We start from the raw sequence: 17,962 nt of genomic DNA, 5'->3' as shown, positions 1-17,962 counted from the left end.
AGAGGATCTTGACACATTAAATGTAATCAAAATTTATTAAATAACTGAATAAAAAGGTGAGAAATTCCATGAATAACATTGTGGATTTTATTTACTTTATGATTTTCTTAGTGTTTTACAAATATAAAGATGTATTTAAGAAGAGTGATAAAGAAATCATAAGAAAGGTATATATTTAGGATTAATGCTTGGGGTAAGAGATTATATTAAATGATAAATGTTGTTTTTATAGATTGCATAGATTTCCAAGAGTTAAGTCCATTAGAACAAATAGATACATATAGATACATATACAAATAGATACATAACATATATGGTATATATGTTAGAACATTAATAAAGTGACATAGGAAGAAGCAGATTTTGGAAATAAAACGAGCCTGTTAGTTCAGTCATAGTAAATTGTTTTGTGTAATGAAAAAGACCAGGAATCAGAGGATGCAGACATATGAGCCGAAATGAGATTTGGTTTCTCATTTTCATGTTGGAGAGATTAATATTTGCTCTACTTTGATTTTCATTCTGAACTTCTGTGGTTTTCAAATCATCTCAGCATAGAAATATACTATAGTTCTCAAACTGGAGTGGTGGCACAGTGGTAGGGTACTTGACCTTGCTTGATGTTGACCTAGGACGGACCTGGCGTCCCAGATGGTCCCTCAAGCCAGGAGTGATTTCTGAGTGCAGAGCCAGGAGTAACCCCTGAGCATCACTGGGTGTGGCTTAAAACTTGAAAGAAAGAAAGAAAGAAAGAAAGAAAGAAAGAAAGAAAGAAAGAAAGAAAAAGAAGAATGGAAGTGAAAGAAAGAAGAAAAAGAAGGAAAGAAGAAAAAGAAAGAAAAAAGAAAGAAAGAAAGAAAAGAAAACGAAAGAAAGAGAAGGAAAGAAAGAAAAAGAAAGAAGAAAGAAATAAAAGAAAGAAGAAAGAAGAGAAAGAGAAGAAAGAAGAAAGAAATAAAAGAAAGAGAAAGAAAGAAAGAAAAAGAAGAAAGAAAGAAAGAAAGAAAGAAAGAAAGAAAGAAGAAATAAAGAAAGAAGAAAGAAAGAAAGAAAGAAAGAAAGAAAGAAAGAAAGAAAGAAAGAAAGAAAGAAAGAAAGAAAGAAAGAAGAAAGAAAAGAAAGAAAGAGAAAATACTATACCTCTGAAACACTGCATAGATACAAATAATTATTTTGGGGCACTACCACTAAGACATGGTGAATGTGAATGTGAAGCAATCAAAAGTCAAAAGAATGAAAATCCTAAAGGCATATAGTTGGCTATATAGGAAATGTAGAATATGATTAAAGCAATTTGGTCTAATGCATCCTTATGGCGTGCAAGAGGTTAAGGCAACAGAGTTGCAATCTAATGGAATTTCTCTCCACAATGTGGAATCCGCTCCCCGCCACTCCTCAGGGCTATAATGTGATTTGAAGTAGAAGAGGAACTGAAGAGGTAAATAGATTTCAGGAATCCATGTGCAAAATAAACAACATCTGGCCAGTCACTTAGGTGGTTTGAATTCCAGGGAAGGGATCACGAGAGAGTTTATGATAAACATATTGATACTGTTAGGTTATAAATATGAAAGGCACAAAGATGGTATGGCAAAAATAGGGCAAAATAAAGGGTGGTTGACTTGAAGTTTAGAGATGAACCTAATTTCCATTTGGCTACTACAAGTGAAACATCCCAGCCACATTAAAGAAACGATGGGCATCAAAATACTCTGATTATGCCCACACCCAGGTCTTACTACTTTGTAGTTACGAAGGTTTTTTTTTTTGCTCATTTCTAACCTCCTGCAGCAATTTACGCTTGTCTTCTCTTTTTATAGTGGTCATAAAATTATTCAGCTTCCTTTTAAAATACAGCAGCTGCATTTGACTCTCTGATCTGCAGCACTGAATTCCACTGTGTGTAGAAGTATTTCATTTTATTGGTTTTTAAATTTTCTCGCTGCGCCATTCATTTGAAGCCTATTCTCATATTGTGCAATGGCATTTTAAGCTTGGAATTGATAACTTTCTTCCCCCTGTACCTTTCCTAATCTTAAATGGTGCAATTAAGTTCTTTTCTAACTATGCTCATTGTCAGGCTGGAGAAAGCGTGTTTTTATAATCTTTCATTGTGTGTCAGTCCTGCCAGACATCTTACCCCCTTCACAAGTCTAATCTGGACCTTTCCACTAAGCGTGCTGTGCCTTACCCTATAATCACTACCAGGCAGCCATTGTGAAATACTTTGAAAATCGTGAGGTCATTACCTTACAAAATTTTACATTTAGGTAATGCTTTTATCCTTGAAGATAGCCATTGTTCTTTGGCAGCAATCTCAAAATTGCAAAGAGAATCCAGCCTGGAAGGAGGAATGTGAATGTCAGTGTGTGTCTGCATGTTGTTCTTAAAAGGGATTTGCCCCATTTTTATGTTCCCCCAGTGGGCAGAGGGTCTGCAGATCCGTAGACCAGTCTAGTGTGTCTCGTGGAGAGAAACTTTGTTTGCTATTGCTGCAGGCTGGTCGTTTAGGGTGACTAGCCAAAAGCCAAATAATAAAGCCAAATAAAATAAAACAGAACATTGAGCAGTTGCTAGAGGCAAAGAAAAGTGCCAGCCCAGGCTTTTGTTTTGGTTGTACTTTAAGCATCAGTGCATGTAGGAAGCCTTAGACTGGCACTAAGATGATGCTGTATATTTTGAAGTAGGAAAAGTACAGATGCCAGTTTCTCATTAAATATCGCCAGGTTTTGTAATGCTGTACACAGTCCTTTTATAAAGGAGAAACATTCCTACAAAGGGCTTAACATTTTAATTTTCTCTCAGTTTGTTAGTTTTTGATGTAAGTCTTCAATCTTGGAAATGGCTTGACCATCTCTAAGATGAAATTGTCTAGTGAAGGTAGGGAGCTTGTGTATTTGGAAACAAGATACTCGGATTATGTAATGCAAACTTTTCATGATTCATGCATGGTACTGGAGTTCAGGAGATGATATTGTGAGGCAAAGAAGCTTCTGCTGATATTACATATCAGATATTTCGATGTACAGAAATTCAGATGAATTTAATACAAATAAAATCAACAGATAATCTTAGACTGAAATGTGGAGCTGGTACTTGAGTCATAAATAAAATCAATTTTTTAATCCTAATCTACTCAGGGTTCCAAATTTAAGGAGAAAAAAAATTAGAAATAAAGGCAATAATATATCAATGCAAACTTTTAATCAAAATTAAGCCCGCAAAGCAAATGACAAATAGAATATCCAAATGTTAAATAATATAGCATAAATATAATTGTATTTTCTCTTTTTTCTCAGTTCCAACAAAGGTTGGCTTGGCATTGCTACAATGATACAGAACTCCTCTTCTATTATCTGTTGAGATAAGATAACAAAGACCTACTCTCATATGATTAAGACTTTTCCCTAACATGTTAAGAATCTGAAAGGTTTGTGATGTTTCAAAAATAGCACAGAAACCTGGAATTTTCCTCATGTTTTCAATTGCATTAATTCCTATTGATATCTTTGAAGAGAATTGTCAAATGACGGAATATGCTCTTATCGTTTATAGATGGAGTGGTGATGTATTTTTATTGTTTTACTAGATTTTAAATTATAAACTCAAAAATGATGAAAAATAAACCAAGATTTTTTTATGGAATTTCAATTGAATTATTGTTACTCAAAATGGATAAATTATAAATTGTATAATAATTGTGTTCCTGATTGAGTTTGTACTGCTACACAATCAGGCTCAAAGATTTTTTGGGGTCACTCTCATGACTAACAGATTTTATGCTTTAATTTGCTATCTAAATTAGTAATAGTTACAACAGAGTTAAGTGGGGGATTAAAGTAATTCCCTTATTTATAGTGCTGTCTTGCAGAAAAGCTCTTCCCAGGGGCCAAATAGGTTTTCATCTTTTGTCCTCTTTGTTTTAAATTAATTTACTTGCAGAAAGAGTTTGAGAGATCCTGAACTTATTCATTCATGGGGCTTTGAGACTGAGTGTTCTTTTTTTTATGCACAATTAAAAGTTGAGGACATAAATCAACATATCACTCTTTTTGGTCCAACTTTTGGTTTTCCACTAACATTCCAGACAACAACAACAACAACAAAAACAAGTAAAAACATGATAACAAGGTGAGCTTCAGCTAGTTCTTAAAAGATACACCTAGAAACTGCTTTAACTTGTATGTATATTTTAGTAAATTTAGGTCCACACTAGCTGTGTGAAGCTGAAATAATGAAGTATATTGGATGACCAAATTCCTAGCAAAAAACTGAAATAAAGTTATTTTAAGAAGAGAATAGCAGGGGCTGGAACGGTGGCACAAGCAGTAAGGCATCTGCCTTGCCCATGCTAGCCTAGGACAGACAGTGGTTCAATCCTCTGGTGTCCCATATGGTCCCCCAAGCAAGAGCGATTTCTGAGCGCAGCCAGGAGTAACTCCTGAGCGTCACCAGGTGTGCCCCCCCCCCCCAAAAAAAGAGAAGAGAATAGCAACTGAGATATAAATATCAATCTTCACATAGTACTGTAACTGATCCAAGCACTTTGAAAAATATCGAACAGTTAGTTAATAGTGGCATTAACTTTTTTTCTTTTTGGCCACACCCAGTGACACTTAGGGGTTACTCCTGGCTATGCGCTCAGAAATTGCTCCTGGTTTGGGGGACATGGGATGCCAGGGGATCAAACCTCGGTCCTTCCTAGGCTACTGCTCAAGCTCAAGCCCCATAAAGTGACATTAACTTTTTAAATCTTCATTTCTATTTAAAGGTGAAGATACCATACATAATGGCTAAATGTTCATCAACAGTAGTCTAATTTTTTTCGTTGCTAGGTGGTAGAAATTAAAATAGATTAATTTTTGTGACCTACCTTTTACAATTTATTTATTTATTTATTTTTTGGGTTTTTTTTTTTTTTTTTTTTTTTTTTGGTGTGTGGAAGACTTCTGCTCTATGTTTAGAGGTCTCAGTATCTGCACAGATCGTGAGGTGGGACTTATGATGAAGTCAGTCTTTGTGGTTCTAGAGGTTCTGTTACCTCAGTGTCATTTTAATCCATCTTCTGTGGTTGGTGATCTTGGTCTTTGCACTGAACCTAGGGTGGCACCTAGGATAGCGTCTTTCTTTGTGCTTCCAAAAGCCCCATTCCGTTACAATTGTCTCTGCCGGACCTTTGGGACTGGGGATCATGATTATTGTGCAGGTCATAGTTCAAGCCCTAAACTAGGGCTTTTTTATTGGTCCCAAGATGTATACAGTCTGGTCGTGGTTCTTGCAGCCAGTCATCTGCAAATCCCGATCTTGGTTTTTGGACTTACCAAAGGGTGCCAAGACTTCTGGTTTTGTCTTGTCGTTAGTTGGTAAGGTAGGCTAATCTGCTCTAAGGTCAAGATGTTCGCATTTTCCTCGTTGTCAGGATAACATGTTAGAGCTGGGCCTTGTTGTTAGTCCCGCCGTATCAAGGCTGTCCCGGATAAAGTTTGTTTCCTGCAGCTGTTGTGAAGAGCTGTGCCGTTTCTATGTCGGGGATCAAGGGTTCAAGGCTGAATGAATGGTATCTAATCACCTGAGGTCTAAGTTGATTCCACATGACATATTTTCAAGGCAGAAGATATCCCCATATTGTAAACAACTATGAGTTCCTATCTCTAGTAGATAGGAGCTCTTTTTTTTTATATGTAAGATTTCCCCTTTACTTAGTATGCCTTTGCAGGGGGAAGTGGTGCTACATTATAATGTCTGTATATTTGTGGGTGGATTGATGGGATAACTGAAACAGGTCACATACCCAAAAACGAGGGGGAAAAAAAAAAGGGGAATTAAAAATGTATGTGCTCACCAATATATATGTAGGACACTCATTTAAAAAAGATAAATAAATAAATTAAAAACAAAACAAAACAAAACAAAAACAAAAAACAAAACAACAACAACAAAAAAAAATAAAATAAGTTAGCGAAGTTTTTAAGGAACCAAAGTGGTGCAGAGGACTACCTTACATTTGGGGGAGAGCAGGTAAAGAGGTGGTGTATTACAGGTTTTATGCCTATGTTGGAAGTACAGTTTTTCCCATTGTCTTTTGGGTTTTTCTTGTGGTGTGTGGGTTCCCAGGCATCTTCCTAACACATCCCCTGACCTTCTTCAGATTGGTAAAAATTTGCGGCAGGGAGGTCTTGGAAGAGTTCTTGCATTGGGGATACTTTTGGACCTAGGCCCAGTTTCAAGGAACAGTCCGCGTTAGGGAGAGTTAGTAGGGAGGGCCTCGCAGCATGAGTCCACAGGGGAGTTGGCTGTCTTTTCTTTCAGGAGACGAGGTGTGGGTTTATCTGGGTGTCCCCTCGCCTGGGTGCAGGGTACTGGTTCGTTGGGTAGGAGGTCGATCTTGATGCCTAATAGAATAAGGACTGAGGGTGAAGAGTTTTAATATGGTGGGAGATCTGGATGGGATTGAGGGGTAAAGGGATAGTTGGATTTCCGGAGGGGAGAAAGGGGCAGGTATATGGGAAGGGTATGAAGGAAGAGAAAAGAGAAAATACCTTATAGAGAAAAGGGGAAGAGAAAGGGAAAAAAGTAATGAGCAGAATAGAGAAAAAAAAAAGTAGTGAGAAGAGAGGAGAGAATAGCAAGGGAATGCTGGTTTGATTAAAAGTGTTCGAAGAATAGAGCCTGTGGTTTAAGTCTGTATGTCTCAGGTACTGCTTCGATGGTCTGACTGATCACGTGCTTCAATTCCTAAATGGAGGTATTACCTAGAGATAAAGTGTATGTTAAAGAGTTTTCTCGTGGCCATCTCGTAGTGCATGCAAGGTATGGTATCCCGTGTGGTATCCCGAGTTGCCACCTTAGTTTGTCCGCCCTTTGTATCCAAGGGCGCCTGTGGACAGAAAAGCTGAGAGGTTATTTAAAATATAGTAAGATAAAGGCATTAAAAGGTAGTGTTATGGTATGTTGCCATTGCAGTCCGTGATTTCCCTTGGTGTTCTATACTTGTGTTCCTGTATACGAACTCCAAGGGATTATTGTGGGCCTTTGTTGTAGAAGTCTGATTACATACCTGTTCTCTCTATGCTGCCGTTTCTGTTGTTATTGTTATCTTTATGGTATATTGTGTAATAAAAAATTTGCATTATTCCTTTTTCATGTATTTTGGACACTGCTCCCACGTATATGTTGACTATTACAGTGTTCGGAGTTTCTACCATGTTAAACCCTGTTATTTGATTGTTAAGTATTAGTTGTGTATAAAATATGTGTTCTAGATGTTTCAGAATAGTGCTACCATTCTGTGTTTTTCTTTTGTCTTCTGACTTACTTCGTTTAACATAACATGATCTAGGTCCATCCACGTTGCTGCAAAGTCTGTGATTGTATCATTGAGCTGCCATTTGACCCAGCAATTGCTCTCCTAGGCATATACCCCCAAGATGGAAGGACATTCATTCCAAAATACGTATGCACCCCACTATTTATTGCAGCACTCAGTATAATAGCCAAATCTTGGAACCAACCTCGATGTCCAACAACAGATGAATGGATCATTAAGATGTGGTACATATATACAATGGAATATTACATGGCAGTTAGAAATGATACAATTTATTTTTAAACATGTTTTTATTATTTGATTATTATATTGACATCTGATTATTTGGAAATCTTTTTTTTCATTTTTATTTTGATCATAATGGCTTACATATCTTTCACAGTAGTATTTTAGATACATATTAACACTGAATCAGGGGATTACCCATCGCCAAATTTGTCCTCCTCCCATCCCAGTTCCCTTTCTGCAATCCATATACCCCACCATCACCCCCCGGGCTGCTAGAGTAGGTGGTCCCCTCTTTGTCTAGCTTACTATTAGTGATCATATATCTGTTTGGTTCTGATACCCTCCCTTGTTTCCCCCTCTATTTAAGAGGCAGAGCTAGATAAATTGAGTTATGTGGTTTTTTTTTTTTTTGAAGGAAAGAAAAGCAATAGATTGGGGTACAAAACAAGAAAAAAAAAAGAAGTCAAATACGTTGAAAATGGGTGGAGTCCTTCTAGAGGCTTTCAACTCCAGTTTGAGAGAGGATGTGAAAAAGGTAATTGAAACACCACACTGATACAGAAAGAAATATCAAATTAAATATCCAATGAGCACTACAGCAATAAAAACAAGCACCACACAAAAGTCTCGGTTCTGATATCAAATCATGCCGGAGTGCAAAAAGAAAAAGAAAGAGAAGATAAAATAAAATAAAATAATATTGGAGAACCAACTTTAATATCTACACAAAAATAAAGATGTCAAAAAATGGAACAATCGATAAAAAAATATGTGGAAAAATGATTGTTTTGTGCTTTTGTTTTCTTTTCTTTCCCCCCCTGCATAGGCACAGTAATTACTGGGGATATTATAGAGGGAATTCCCTTGGCCTAGAAGATACAGGGTTTCTCCATCCCTGAAGTATACTGTCATGGGATTAACTGTAGACTCCTTGCATGATCATTTACTCTCCCCTTGGTGCTTTCGTGGTGTATGGAAGACATCTGCTTTATCATGGATGGTAAAATCAGTCCTCTGATCTTGGTGGCTGTGAAGCTCAAGGAATGGAGCTTATGAAAAAGTCTTTCTTTGTGGTTCTAGCAGTTCTGCTTCTTCAGTGTCATTTTAATCCATCTTCTGTAGTTGGTGGTCTTGGTCATTATGTTGCTCCTAGGATGGAGCCTGGGATAAAGTCTATGAAACACAAAATGAAAAAGGAAATCTTGATTCCTTTCAATTGGTTGGTCAATATATATTTACTTATTTTTTATTTTATATTTTTGTTGTGACCAATGTGAATTACAAGTTTTTCACATTTATATTTAAGGTACATAGTGACATGAGTTAGGGCCATTGCCACCACCAGATTGTCCTCCCTTTACCTCTGTTCCTAGCATGCACCCCAAACCCACCCTGCTTTGCCCCCTGGACTGCTAGTGTAACAGGTCCCTTTTAACTTGGGTATGTTGATTCTGTTATTGTAGAATTTTGATTTGGTATTTAGATCTGATGATTTTTAATTTCCACTTAATGTTCATGGGACTGTTTGATCCTGGTACCATCCACTCCCCACCCCCCAATATATGAGACAGAAGAAGATGATTCAAGTTCTATGGTTCTTTTGGGAAAAATAAAAATGAAAAGAAATAAAAGGCTGGGAGGAGTCTGTCTAGGAGATATCAATATCAATTTAAAGAAGAAAGGGAAAAATAAGCAATGACAAAACACACAACAGAAATAATAAACAACTAAACAACAAGAAGAAAATATGAAAAAGGAAAAAAAGAAAGGAGGGCAAGGTGTTGTTTTTTGTTTTGTTTTGTTTTTGCATAGGCACAGTAAGTATTGGGAAAATTAGAAAGGGAAGTCCCTTGGCTTAAGAGATACAGGTTTTCTCCAACCTTGAAGCCTACTGTTATGGGAACAACTATAGGCTCTAGATATGCTCATTATAGAACCTCAAGGTCTTTTTATTCTGCCAGGAAACATTCTGCTCAGTTGTGGTGGTCAAAGTCAGTCCTCTGTAATTAGAGATCTTGGTATTTTCACAGGTCATAGAATGAAATCTAGGATAAAGTCTTTCTTTATGGTTATAGGAGTTCTGCTTTGTCACAGCTGTAGTCAGTCTTTTGTAGTTATTGATCTTGATTTTTGCACAGATCCTAGGATGAAGCCTAGGATAGAGTCTTTCCTTATGGTTCCACAAATTCTGCTCAGTCACAGTTGTCAAAGTCAGACCTCTGGAACTAGAGATCTTGTTTTTTGTACAAATCCTAAAATGAAGCTTAAGCTAGGGACTTTTTATTGGTCCCAGGAAAGTTCAGCTTAGTTTAGGTTGTCAATATCAGTCTTCTGTAATTAGTAATCTTGTTTTTGCATAGATCAAAGAACAAAGTGTCTTCTGATTTCATTTTACCATTAGGTGGTGAGGTGAGGCTACCTGCTCTTAGACTAAGCTATTGCCTTTTTCTCATAGTCAGGGTGTTGTATTAACCTGACACAAATTGATGCTAGAGCATTATTAGGAACTCCCTGGGGGGGAGTCTAGTACCTGGTGCTGTTTTAGGGAACTATGTCAGTTCTAGTTAGATCTAGGGTTCAGGGTTGGATAGTCACTGTCCAATCACATGCAGTTTTAGTATAGTCCCTATGACAAATGTCCAGGGTGGGAGGCACCCATATATTATGGGTTCTCATTCCTAGGAAATAAGAGCTTGTTTCTATACATAATAAAAATGCTCCAGTCAAAGTCTAACCCTGAAAGCTTGATTTATAAAAGTTCATTTCTGCCATTTTTGAAGTGCCTAGAAATTAAAAAATTCTCCCACTCCGAGACACCAGGCTCATTTTTTTTCTCTTTTTCCCTTTTTTCTTTTTATTGATTTTTTCTTCTCATTTTTTCAATTAGTTTTTCTCTTCTTTCCCTCCTAATCCATATTTTAGCTATTTATTTTTCTTAATGCAATTATTTCTTAAGTGCTCAGACCCATGTATGAGTGTCAGGCCTCCAACAACAACTTATGAATAGATCTCTAATGTTTTTCTATAAGTGGGAAGGAGTTTGTGTACAGTGAACTTCCCTATGTCTGCCCAATCTATATTGTAAACAATCCATGCTTATATTGTATAAAACACCTCTTATATACTATCCTTCTCCCCCATTCAGAATTCCTTCTAGTCTCTTGTACTCTGAATCCTGATCTATTATCCCTCCCTATTTAGCCCTCTTTAACCTTAGTTTTAACTTATTAGGTACCGAGCCTGATCTCTTGCCCAGTAAGTCACTACCCAGCTCCTAATATAAAAGCACATCTTCTCAGTCCCACATTTTTTGCCCCAGCAAGAAGCTGCAACCACCACTCCTCCTCATTTTTTCTATGTGGCCCTTCTTCTCACACACATACTTCTAAGTGTGGACTGTTGCATGCTACCAGATTCAGCTCCAGAAGGACCCTCTACTCAAGGACACTACCTGTCCCCTTAACTGCTGCAAACTATCTCTCAAACTCAACAAGACCATGGTATGGAATAAAAAGGTGCCCTGGATCTCACCCACCCCAAGAATATCCAAAAGACTTAATGGGGATATCTATATTTTCCTTTTATGTTTAATACCTCAATAGTTATACCTCTTAGTGTATTTATTTCCACAAGTAAAGGTAGCCTCCTCTATCCTTTATTTATAATTTGTTTTATATAAATCTATATATTTAATTTCACTTGTATTGATTCTTCTTGGTATGAAATTCTAGAAGAAAAAATCTTGCTTGATAAAAGTTCAGGTCAAAACCAGGGCACAGAATTTGTATACCTGTCATTCTTATCCCTAAATGCACCAGCAATATATGCATAAACATACTAAAAATGGAAAATCTTATATTTACTCATTTTTAATTTGTAACCTATTTTCTATTGGTCAACTCCATCTTTTAAAGACTAGTTTTGTGTAACTCTGCCTCCAACTCCTGTTTTTCTAACCTCTTCTTTTGAGATGTCAATGTTACCTTTGGTAAGGCAGACTGTTTTTACTAATAAAGAAAATGTGCTGGCTAGAGAAGCAGCAGTGAGGGGAGAGAGAGAGAGAGAGAGAGAGAGAGAGAGAGAGAGAGAGAGAGAGAGAGAGAGAGAGAGAGAGAGAGAGAGAGAGAGAGAGAGAGAGAGAGAGAGAGAGAGAGAGAGAGAGAAGCACATGTGAGAAAATGCACATAGCAGACAGCAATGAAATAAAAGCAAGCTGACTCCAGACGAAACTTTAACTGACTCCTTGTGAATTATTTCTCGGTTGTTATCCTGCATCATCAGACCCGTCTGCATGAGGGTTTAGAATCATGGCATCATGGTGCCTGTGGCAGCCTCACCCAACATGTGGACTTTATACTACATACTTTATATTTTAATCAACAGTTGTGACATTATTAAATACCACATTATTTTTCACTGTGACTTTTATTTAACCCATTCCAACTTTTTGTAGAATATTTTAAAGGCAATTAAAATAATCTAAAGGAATGTACCCACAAGATATGTTACATACATTCACACATTAAACATGAAATTTACACTTTAATATTAAATGGAATATGTAACACTTTGCCCAAGATAAGCCTAAATATTGCAATATACTGATATTATAGCTTTAAGATTAAGACTATTTTCTCCAACAGGAAACAAATATTAAATTCAGCGTTTTTGCAGTAGTTTGCATTATTAACTTTCACATTTAATGTTCTGACATTCCTTGAGTGATCTTCCTGTCCTTAATTAGAATGAGAAAGCACAAATGTATTTCCTGAAAACATTAATGATAAAAACCTTAAGAATACTAACATAAATTTGAATCATATAGATACTAACAGAATTTGGATAAATTCTATTTCCTGGTGAGTAAACCTAGTCAGCTGTCAAACATATTGTATCTCAATTAATAAATTTTTAATGAACAATACAGTTTTAATAATAAATCCATTGAAAATGGCAATTAATTTTATGAGGCTAAATGCACATGTAAAATTTAGAACCAGTAGAATCAATTATGTTGGAAGTTACGTATTTATAATTTTCAAACTCTTTGCTGGAAGCAATTTTACACAGTTACTGAATAAAGAGAAACTTTTTTTACCCAGGTAAATAAATACTAAATATTATGTGAGAAAGTATTATAAAATAATGTAAAAATTGGCATTATTAAATTTTAATATCATAATAGTTAATGACTTCAATGACATCATTAGGAACATAAATTCAAATTCTTCTCTTTGATTAAACTCTTTGTTGTGGCTACCAGTTGCCACAATCTATTCTCTACTATTCTGCTCAATGTATTAGAGCAAAATTGATCATAACTAATAAATTGGCAGGAGGTGGGGCAAGTGGAATAATTTTATATTAAGACAACTGGTATCTGGAGAACAAGATAGCAGGCTTAGAATATAGACTTTGCAAGATCATAAGCTGAATTCCTGGTGCCACCAACAGTGTGGAGAGGATCTTGTCAGTCCTTCTGTTTGATTCTGTCACTGTGGTTTGCAGCATTGAAAGGGATTTCTGGCTACACCACTGTCAGGTGTATAGGAGTACTGGTACTACAACTAAAGAAGTGAAAACACTGGAAAGCAACAATAAAAGTTATGTAAGGACTGAAGCCAGGAAGTGAGAGCTGGAGAGCACCTGTGAAGTACTGCAGTGATCTCCAGTGAGAGTTACAACCAGAATGTATTTAAACACTAAACCTGAAGAGTGTAGATGAAAATATCACAATATTTGGACTTAAAATGGTAGTGCAGGCCTTATCGAGCACCACAGCTACATGTATGAGCACCAGAGTCAGATATATGTGCAACCTTTGTTCACTAGGAGAACAGTGAAAGTAAGAAAAACATAATTTAAAAAAATGTTGAAACAACTTAAATTGTAATATTTTTTGTACTTCTCAATGGTAGATTACCAGTTTCAGAAACACCAGCTCTATTTCACCTTAAACTTTATCTAGATTTGAGTCATGAATTTCTGTAAAGTTCTGAACCTTAAACTAAGGGGCTATGACATTAAAAAAAAACTTTGATAAAGCTGGGTATCATGCTTATTAAAATTGTACTGAAAGACTGTAAAATTATGACATTTGATTCAAGATAAATCCAGAAATATTTTTTGTTGTGTTTAATAAATAAAAAGTAGTCCTACAGTCAGATTGTAATGATAGTCTAGGAAATTTAGCAACTTCCTTATATCTTGTGGATCTTATTAATGTTCCCTCTGATAATGGCTGGTACATAAGCTGAATTTATCTGCCAATGAGAAAGAACTAAATCAATACAATTGGCCAAAAGAAAGAAAGCATATGATACTCTTGACAGTAGAATTTATTGACTAAGTTGATAACAAGTAAGTAAATAATACTGAAATATAGTCAGCCTCACTATACAGGATGAAGTGGAGAAACATAGAAAGCCAAGTGATTTGAGAAAAGATTGGGACTTTTCAGTTGCTGTTGCTTTGATTATTATTACACTTGAAATGTTAGTCAAAAGATTTGCAACATATTACACCACATTAATATTCCAAATTTTAATTTCAATTTTCAGATTTTGTCTCTTGTTTTTCTGTCTTGATTTTTGTAATATTTGTAATTAACTTAGATTGGCTATGAATGCTATTAAGTAATGCTAGAGACTATCTTTTACACTTCAGCTTTGTCAACCTTTTACTATTTTTAAAGTAAACAAGGAATTTATTAAAACAAAAGTATTAATAATCTGAGGTTTATCATCTTATAATCTGAGGCTGCCTGAATCATTGTTTGTGATAAATACGTATTAAAAGAAATTTAATGATAGTCTCAGTAGAAACCTTTTTAAAGCACCATGAATATGCAGGGTCAAATTTTCCATTTTTTTTCTTTGCTTGATTTTAAGTAGATCTTCCTCTCTGAACACATTTTACCGCTTGAGGGGTTATAAAGCAATGATATGGTATTTTTGGCTTGCAGAGAGTTCCCTTCTTAAAAAGCATCTTATCCTGAGGGCATGTTTGGAGATCCATGGCAATGTTATAACAAGAAGTGCTGCACAGTGAAAATATACTTCATGATAACTTGTCAGATGGCAAAGCCAGAAAATTATTTTAAAGGATGAATATCCTGATTTAATTTTTTTATTATAGGTACTCACTGATCAGACACTTGTTTTCGAGCTATATCATTGGGAATTACAAACACATACACAAAGTCGAACATTGACACACAAATCTAAGAAAAGATACAATTATAGTACTAAGTGTAATTTGCTATTCCCTTGCTAGTGTCTGTTAGTGGCCACTTTGCTACCGGCTATCATTTTTATTGCCAGTGGGAGTCAGTGATAGGCATAGAATTATTGCCTGATAATGACACCATTACTGCATGTCACTACTGTATTTGGACTTGGGGCTATTTGTAACTTGTTTGATTCCCAGTGCAGAGCTGTAACTGAACCGACTATTCTAAATGTGCACATTTGTTATCGAGATACCATAGATCAGGGTCAGCTGGGAAGCAGCAGACAGTATGTTTAGGGCTGCTGTAAACTCATGTTGAGTTATGTCCACGCACCCAACCCAATACCGTTTACTCTTGGCATTTTCAGATGGCACAGCTTCTGTACCGGTAATTTGTGCATATTTGTGATGAAAGTAGGTCCAGTAAGGAAAGCCATATGGTTTTCTGTTCAAGTCGGATGCATTTGTGAAGTAACAGATGCAAAGTTGAGCACACCTGGATTTCAGAGGCAGAAGCCCTGACAAAGCAATCTGTTGTGTAACACCATATATGCTTGAGAATTTGTGAGGATGAAGTCCCTATAGGAATAACCTGCTTTGATATAACCCACATCTTAATACATAATCTATCTTGACTGTTGGGCATTTATTTTCTATGGCTGGTTACACTTATACTCATGTTAGTTTTCTGTGATGATTAAAATAATATGGTAGCAAATTTTTCTTGGAATGAATCAAAACAGGAGGAGGCATCATTTGGAAATTCAGGAAGTACTTTAGTTGTCATTTTTTACAATGTTAGGGTAGGATCATTGTGAGTATAAAGGTTATTTACTTAGAGTTTTTGGTGTGGTTAGGTTTTGAGAAGCCATGTATTACTAAAATTCATTTTTGCATGATTATTGTGCTCTAAAAGTAGTGACAACTCCTTGCTATAGAGATCAATGATGTTGATGATTTTTAGCTTATCACATGGATTGGGCATATTAGATCTTTTTTTTTTTTTCTTTTGGTTTTTGGGCCACACCCGGCAGTGCTCAGGGGTCACTTCTGGCTGTCTGCTCAGAAATAGCTCCTGGCAGGCACGGGGGACCATATGGGATTCGAACCAACCACCTTTGGTCCTGGATCGGCTGCTTGCAAGGCAAACGCCACTGTGCTATCTCTCAGGGCCCGCATATTAGATCTTAACACAAAATGCTTTATAAATGGAGGCAAGGGTGAATTGGACCAAGGAGCAATCTAGTTTTAATGAATTTGGAATTAAAGTATCTTATATCTTTATTGCATATTAGTGCAGTAACTGAACATTGACTGAGTGGTGGTATGTGCACAGAGAGACACAGACGAGGGAACACTTATATAAGGAGTTATTTGGTCTGGGTAGCAGGTTTTCTGAGCTACCACCTAAAGATAAATTGACTCATTTTTTATAAAAATTCTAGGATTTATTTTTCTATTTTTGGAAGAAAGAGAATAAAGATGAAGAACAGTGATATCTATAGTGGTCAAAGAATGCGCCCTGTGTGTAACAGCCTTTTTAAGTGAAAACATAACTATGCAAATAAGATATGAAAGCTGTGAAATAATATAATTTTATGTGAGTTACAGTAAAAGAGCATATCATTGCTCTTTAACCTCAAAATGTAAAACTATTCCTTATTATTATAAGTTTGAAAACAGTTGCCAGTATTTTCATCCAGTATACAAGGTAGAAAGTCAACTAATAATTTTTTAGATGAAAAGTTATACCTGTTGTTCTTCTTTCTTTAGATTGAGAGATAAAATTCTAGAAAGTTTTTTTATAAATAAGGAGAGACATATTGAGAAGTTTGGCAGAGAAACAAATATGCAAGTCAAGTAGAAGTTACAGAACTAGAAAAAGAAGACAAGGAGAAAATGGCTCAACAATGGAGGAATTTGTAGTACTTCAAACTGAATGTCACATCAGTTAATAAAATAGAGGAAATGCTTTAATCCAGTGTTTCTTACCCTTTTTCTGACCAGTGTCTTCAGCTGACTGTTTCTTCTCTTCCTGTCACTTTCCATTTGCAGGAGCTTATTTGTGGCCACATTGGAATGTTCTGGAGGTCTATATTAAGTTCCTGGTTAAAAAATCCTGCTCTAATCAATAACAAGAGTTCAAGATCTTGAAAAAAGTCGCCCCCCAAAATGAAAGATTTTATTCCTAGTTCTGTTGTCTGATAGTAATAATATTATGATTCAAAATAAATTTATAAATTGCTTAAGAGGTGTGTACCTAATTGCAACCCTTCTATGGAAAATAGGGTAATTAAGGATACTTTTGCTCAACACAGAGGCAAATAATGTAAAGGATGTTATCTGTATAAAAATAAATATTAAAGTGTGGGGTGGGAGGAGGGACACTTGAGATACTGATAATGGGAATGTTGCACTGGTGAAGTTTATATATATAAATAAATCAAAAATCAAAAAAAAGAAAAAAAGAAAATATAAGGCCTCCCAAGCTTACCACAGGCCGTGTTTTTTGCACTGACTGTATAGAAAGAGGAGGTACAGTAAATGCACGCCATATACACCTCAGCCCAGGCTCTTTGCCTGGTCTGTATTGTGAATGGGGGGACATGGAGAAAAAATATTAATGATATTTCAGGCATAGGAGAACTTTCCTGTATTGCTGATAGTATTGTTACTCCTACTTACTTTATAATTAATATATATATAATATATAATATAAAATATATGTGATTATATAGTATATAAATAAGGGTTAAAATTTGTATATTACGTCAATATGTAGTATATGTAAAACTACTTTCTATATTATAGTTTGAAAATAGTTGCCAGGTTCTATTTTTTCCACTGGTATTATGTCATGTTACCGTGATATGCTTGATTAGATAAGAAGATTGAGTCTATTTTAGAAGTATTATTTCTTTATTATATTTGTTAAACATATAGTTGTTTAATATACTGAAAAGTGCTGAATATTGTTCTTAACAGTTTACAATATTATCATATTGTCATATAATAATATATTTTCTAGTGGCATATCATAGAATTTATTTTAGTTTAAACAATTCAGATTATTGAATAATCCATTCTGCATACATTTTTGTTTTGTTTGGGGGCTGTGCCAGATATCTCTTTGGGCTTACTTCTGGCTCTGCACCCAGTGGACCTGGGGAAATATGA

General features: G+C 35.7%; 1 non-coding gene across 1 annotated transcript; it reads left to right on the top strand.

The window, feature by feature from the left end:
• The first annotated feature begins 17,263 nt into the window (after positions 1 to 17,263).
• Positions 17,264 to 17,395, top strand: LOC126016498 (small nucleolar RNA SNORA51). Its single transcript, XR_007498294.1, has one exon. It is a non-coding gene; the product is annotated as a small nucleolar RNA SNORA51 (small nucleolar RNA).
• Positions 17,396 to 17,962: the final 567 nt, after the last annotated feature.

The sequence above is a fragment of the Suncus etruscus genome, chromosome 8, assembly GCF_024139225.1.
Source record: "Suncus etruscus isolate mSunEtr1 chromosome 8, mSunEtr1.pri.cur, whole genome shotgun sequence".
NCBI classification, from domain to species: domain Eukaryota; kingdom Metazoa; phylum Chordata; class Mammalia; order Eulipotyphla; family Soricidae; genus Suncus; species Suncus etruscus.
Note: the sequence above shows the minus strand (reverse complement) of the source record. Positions and strands in the feature narration are given on the sequence as shown.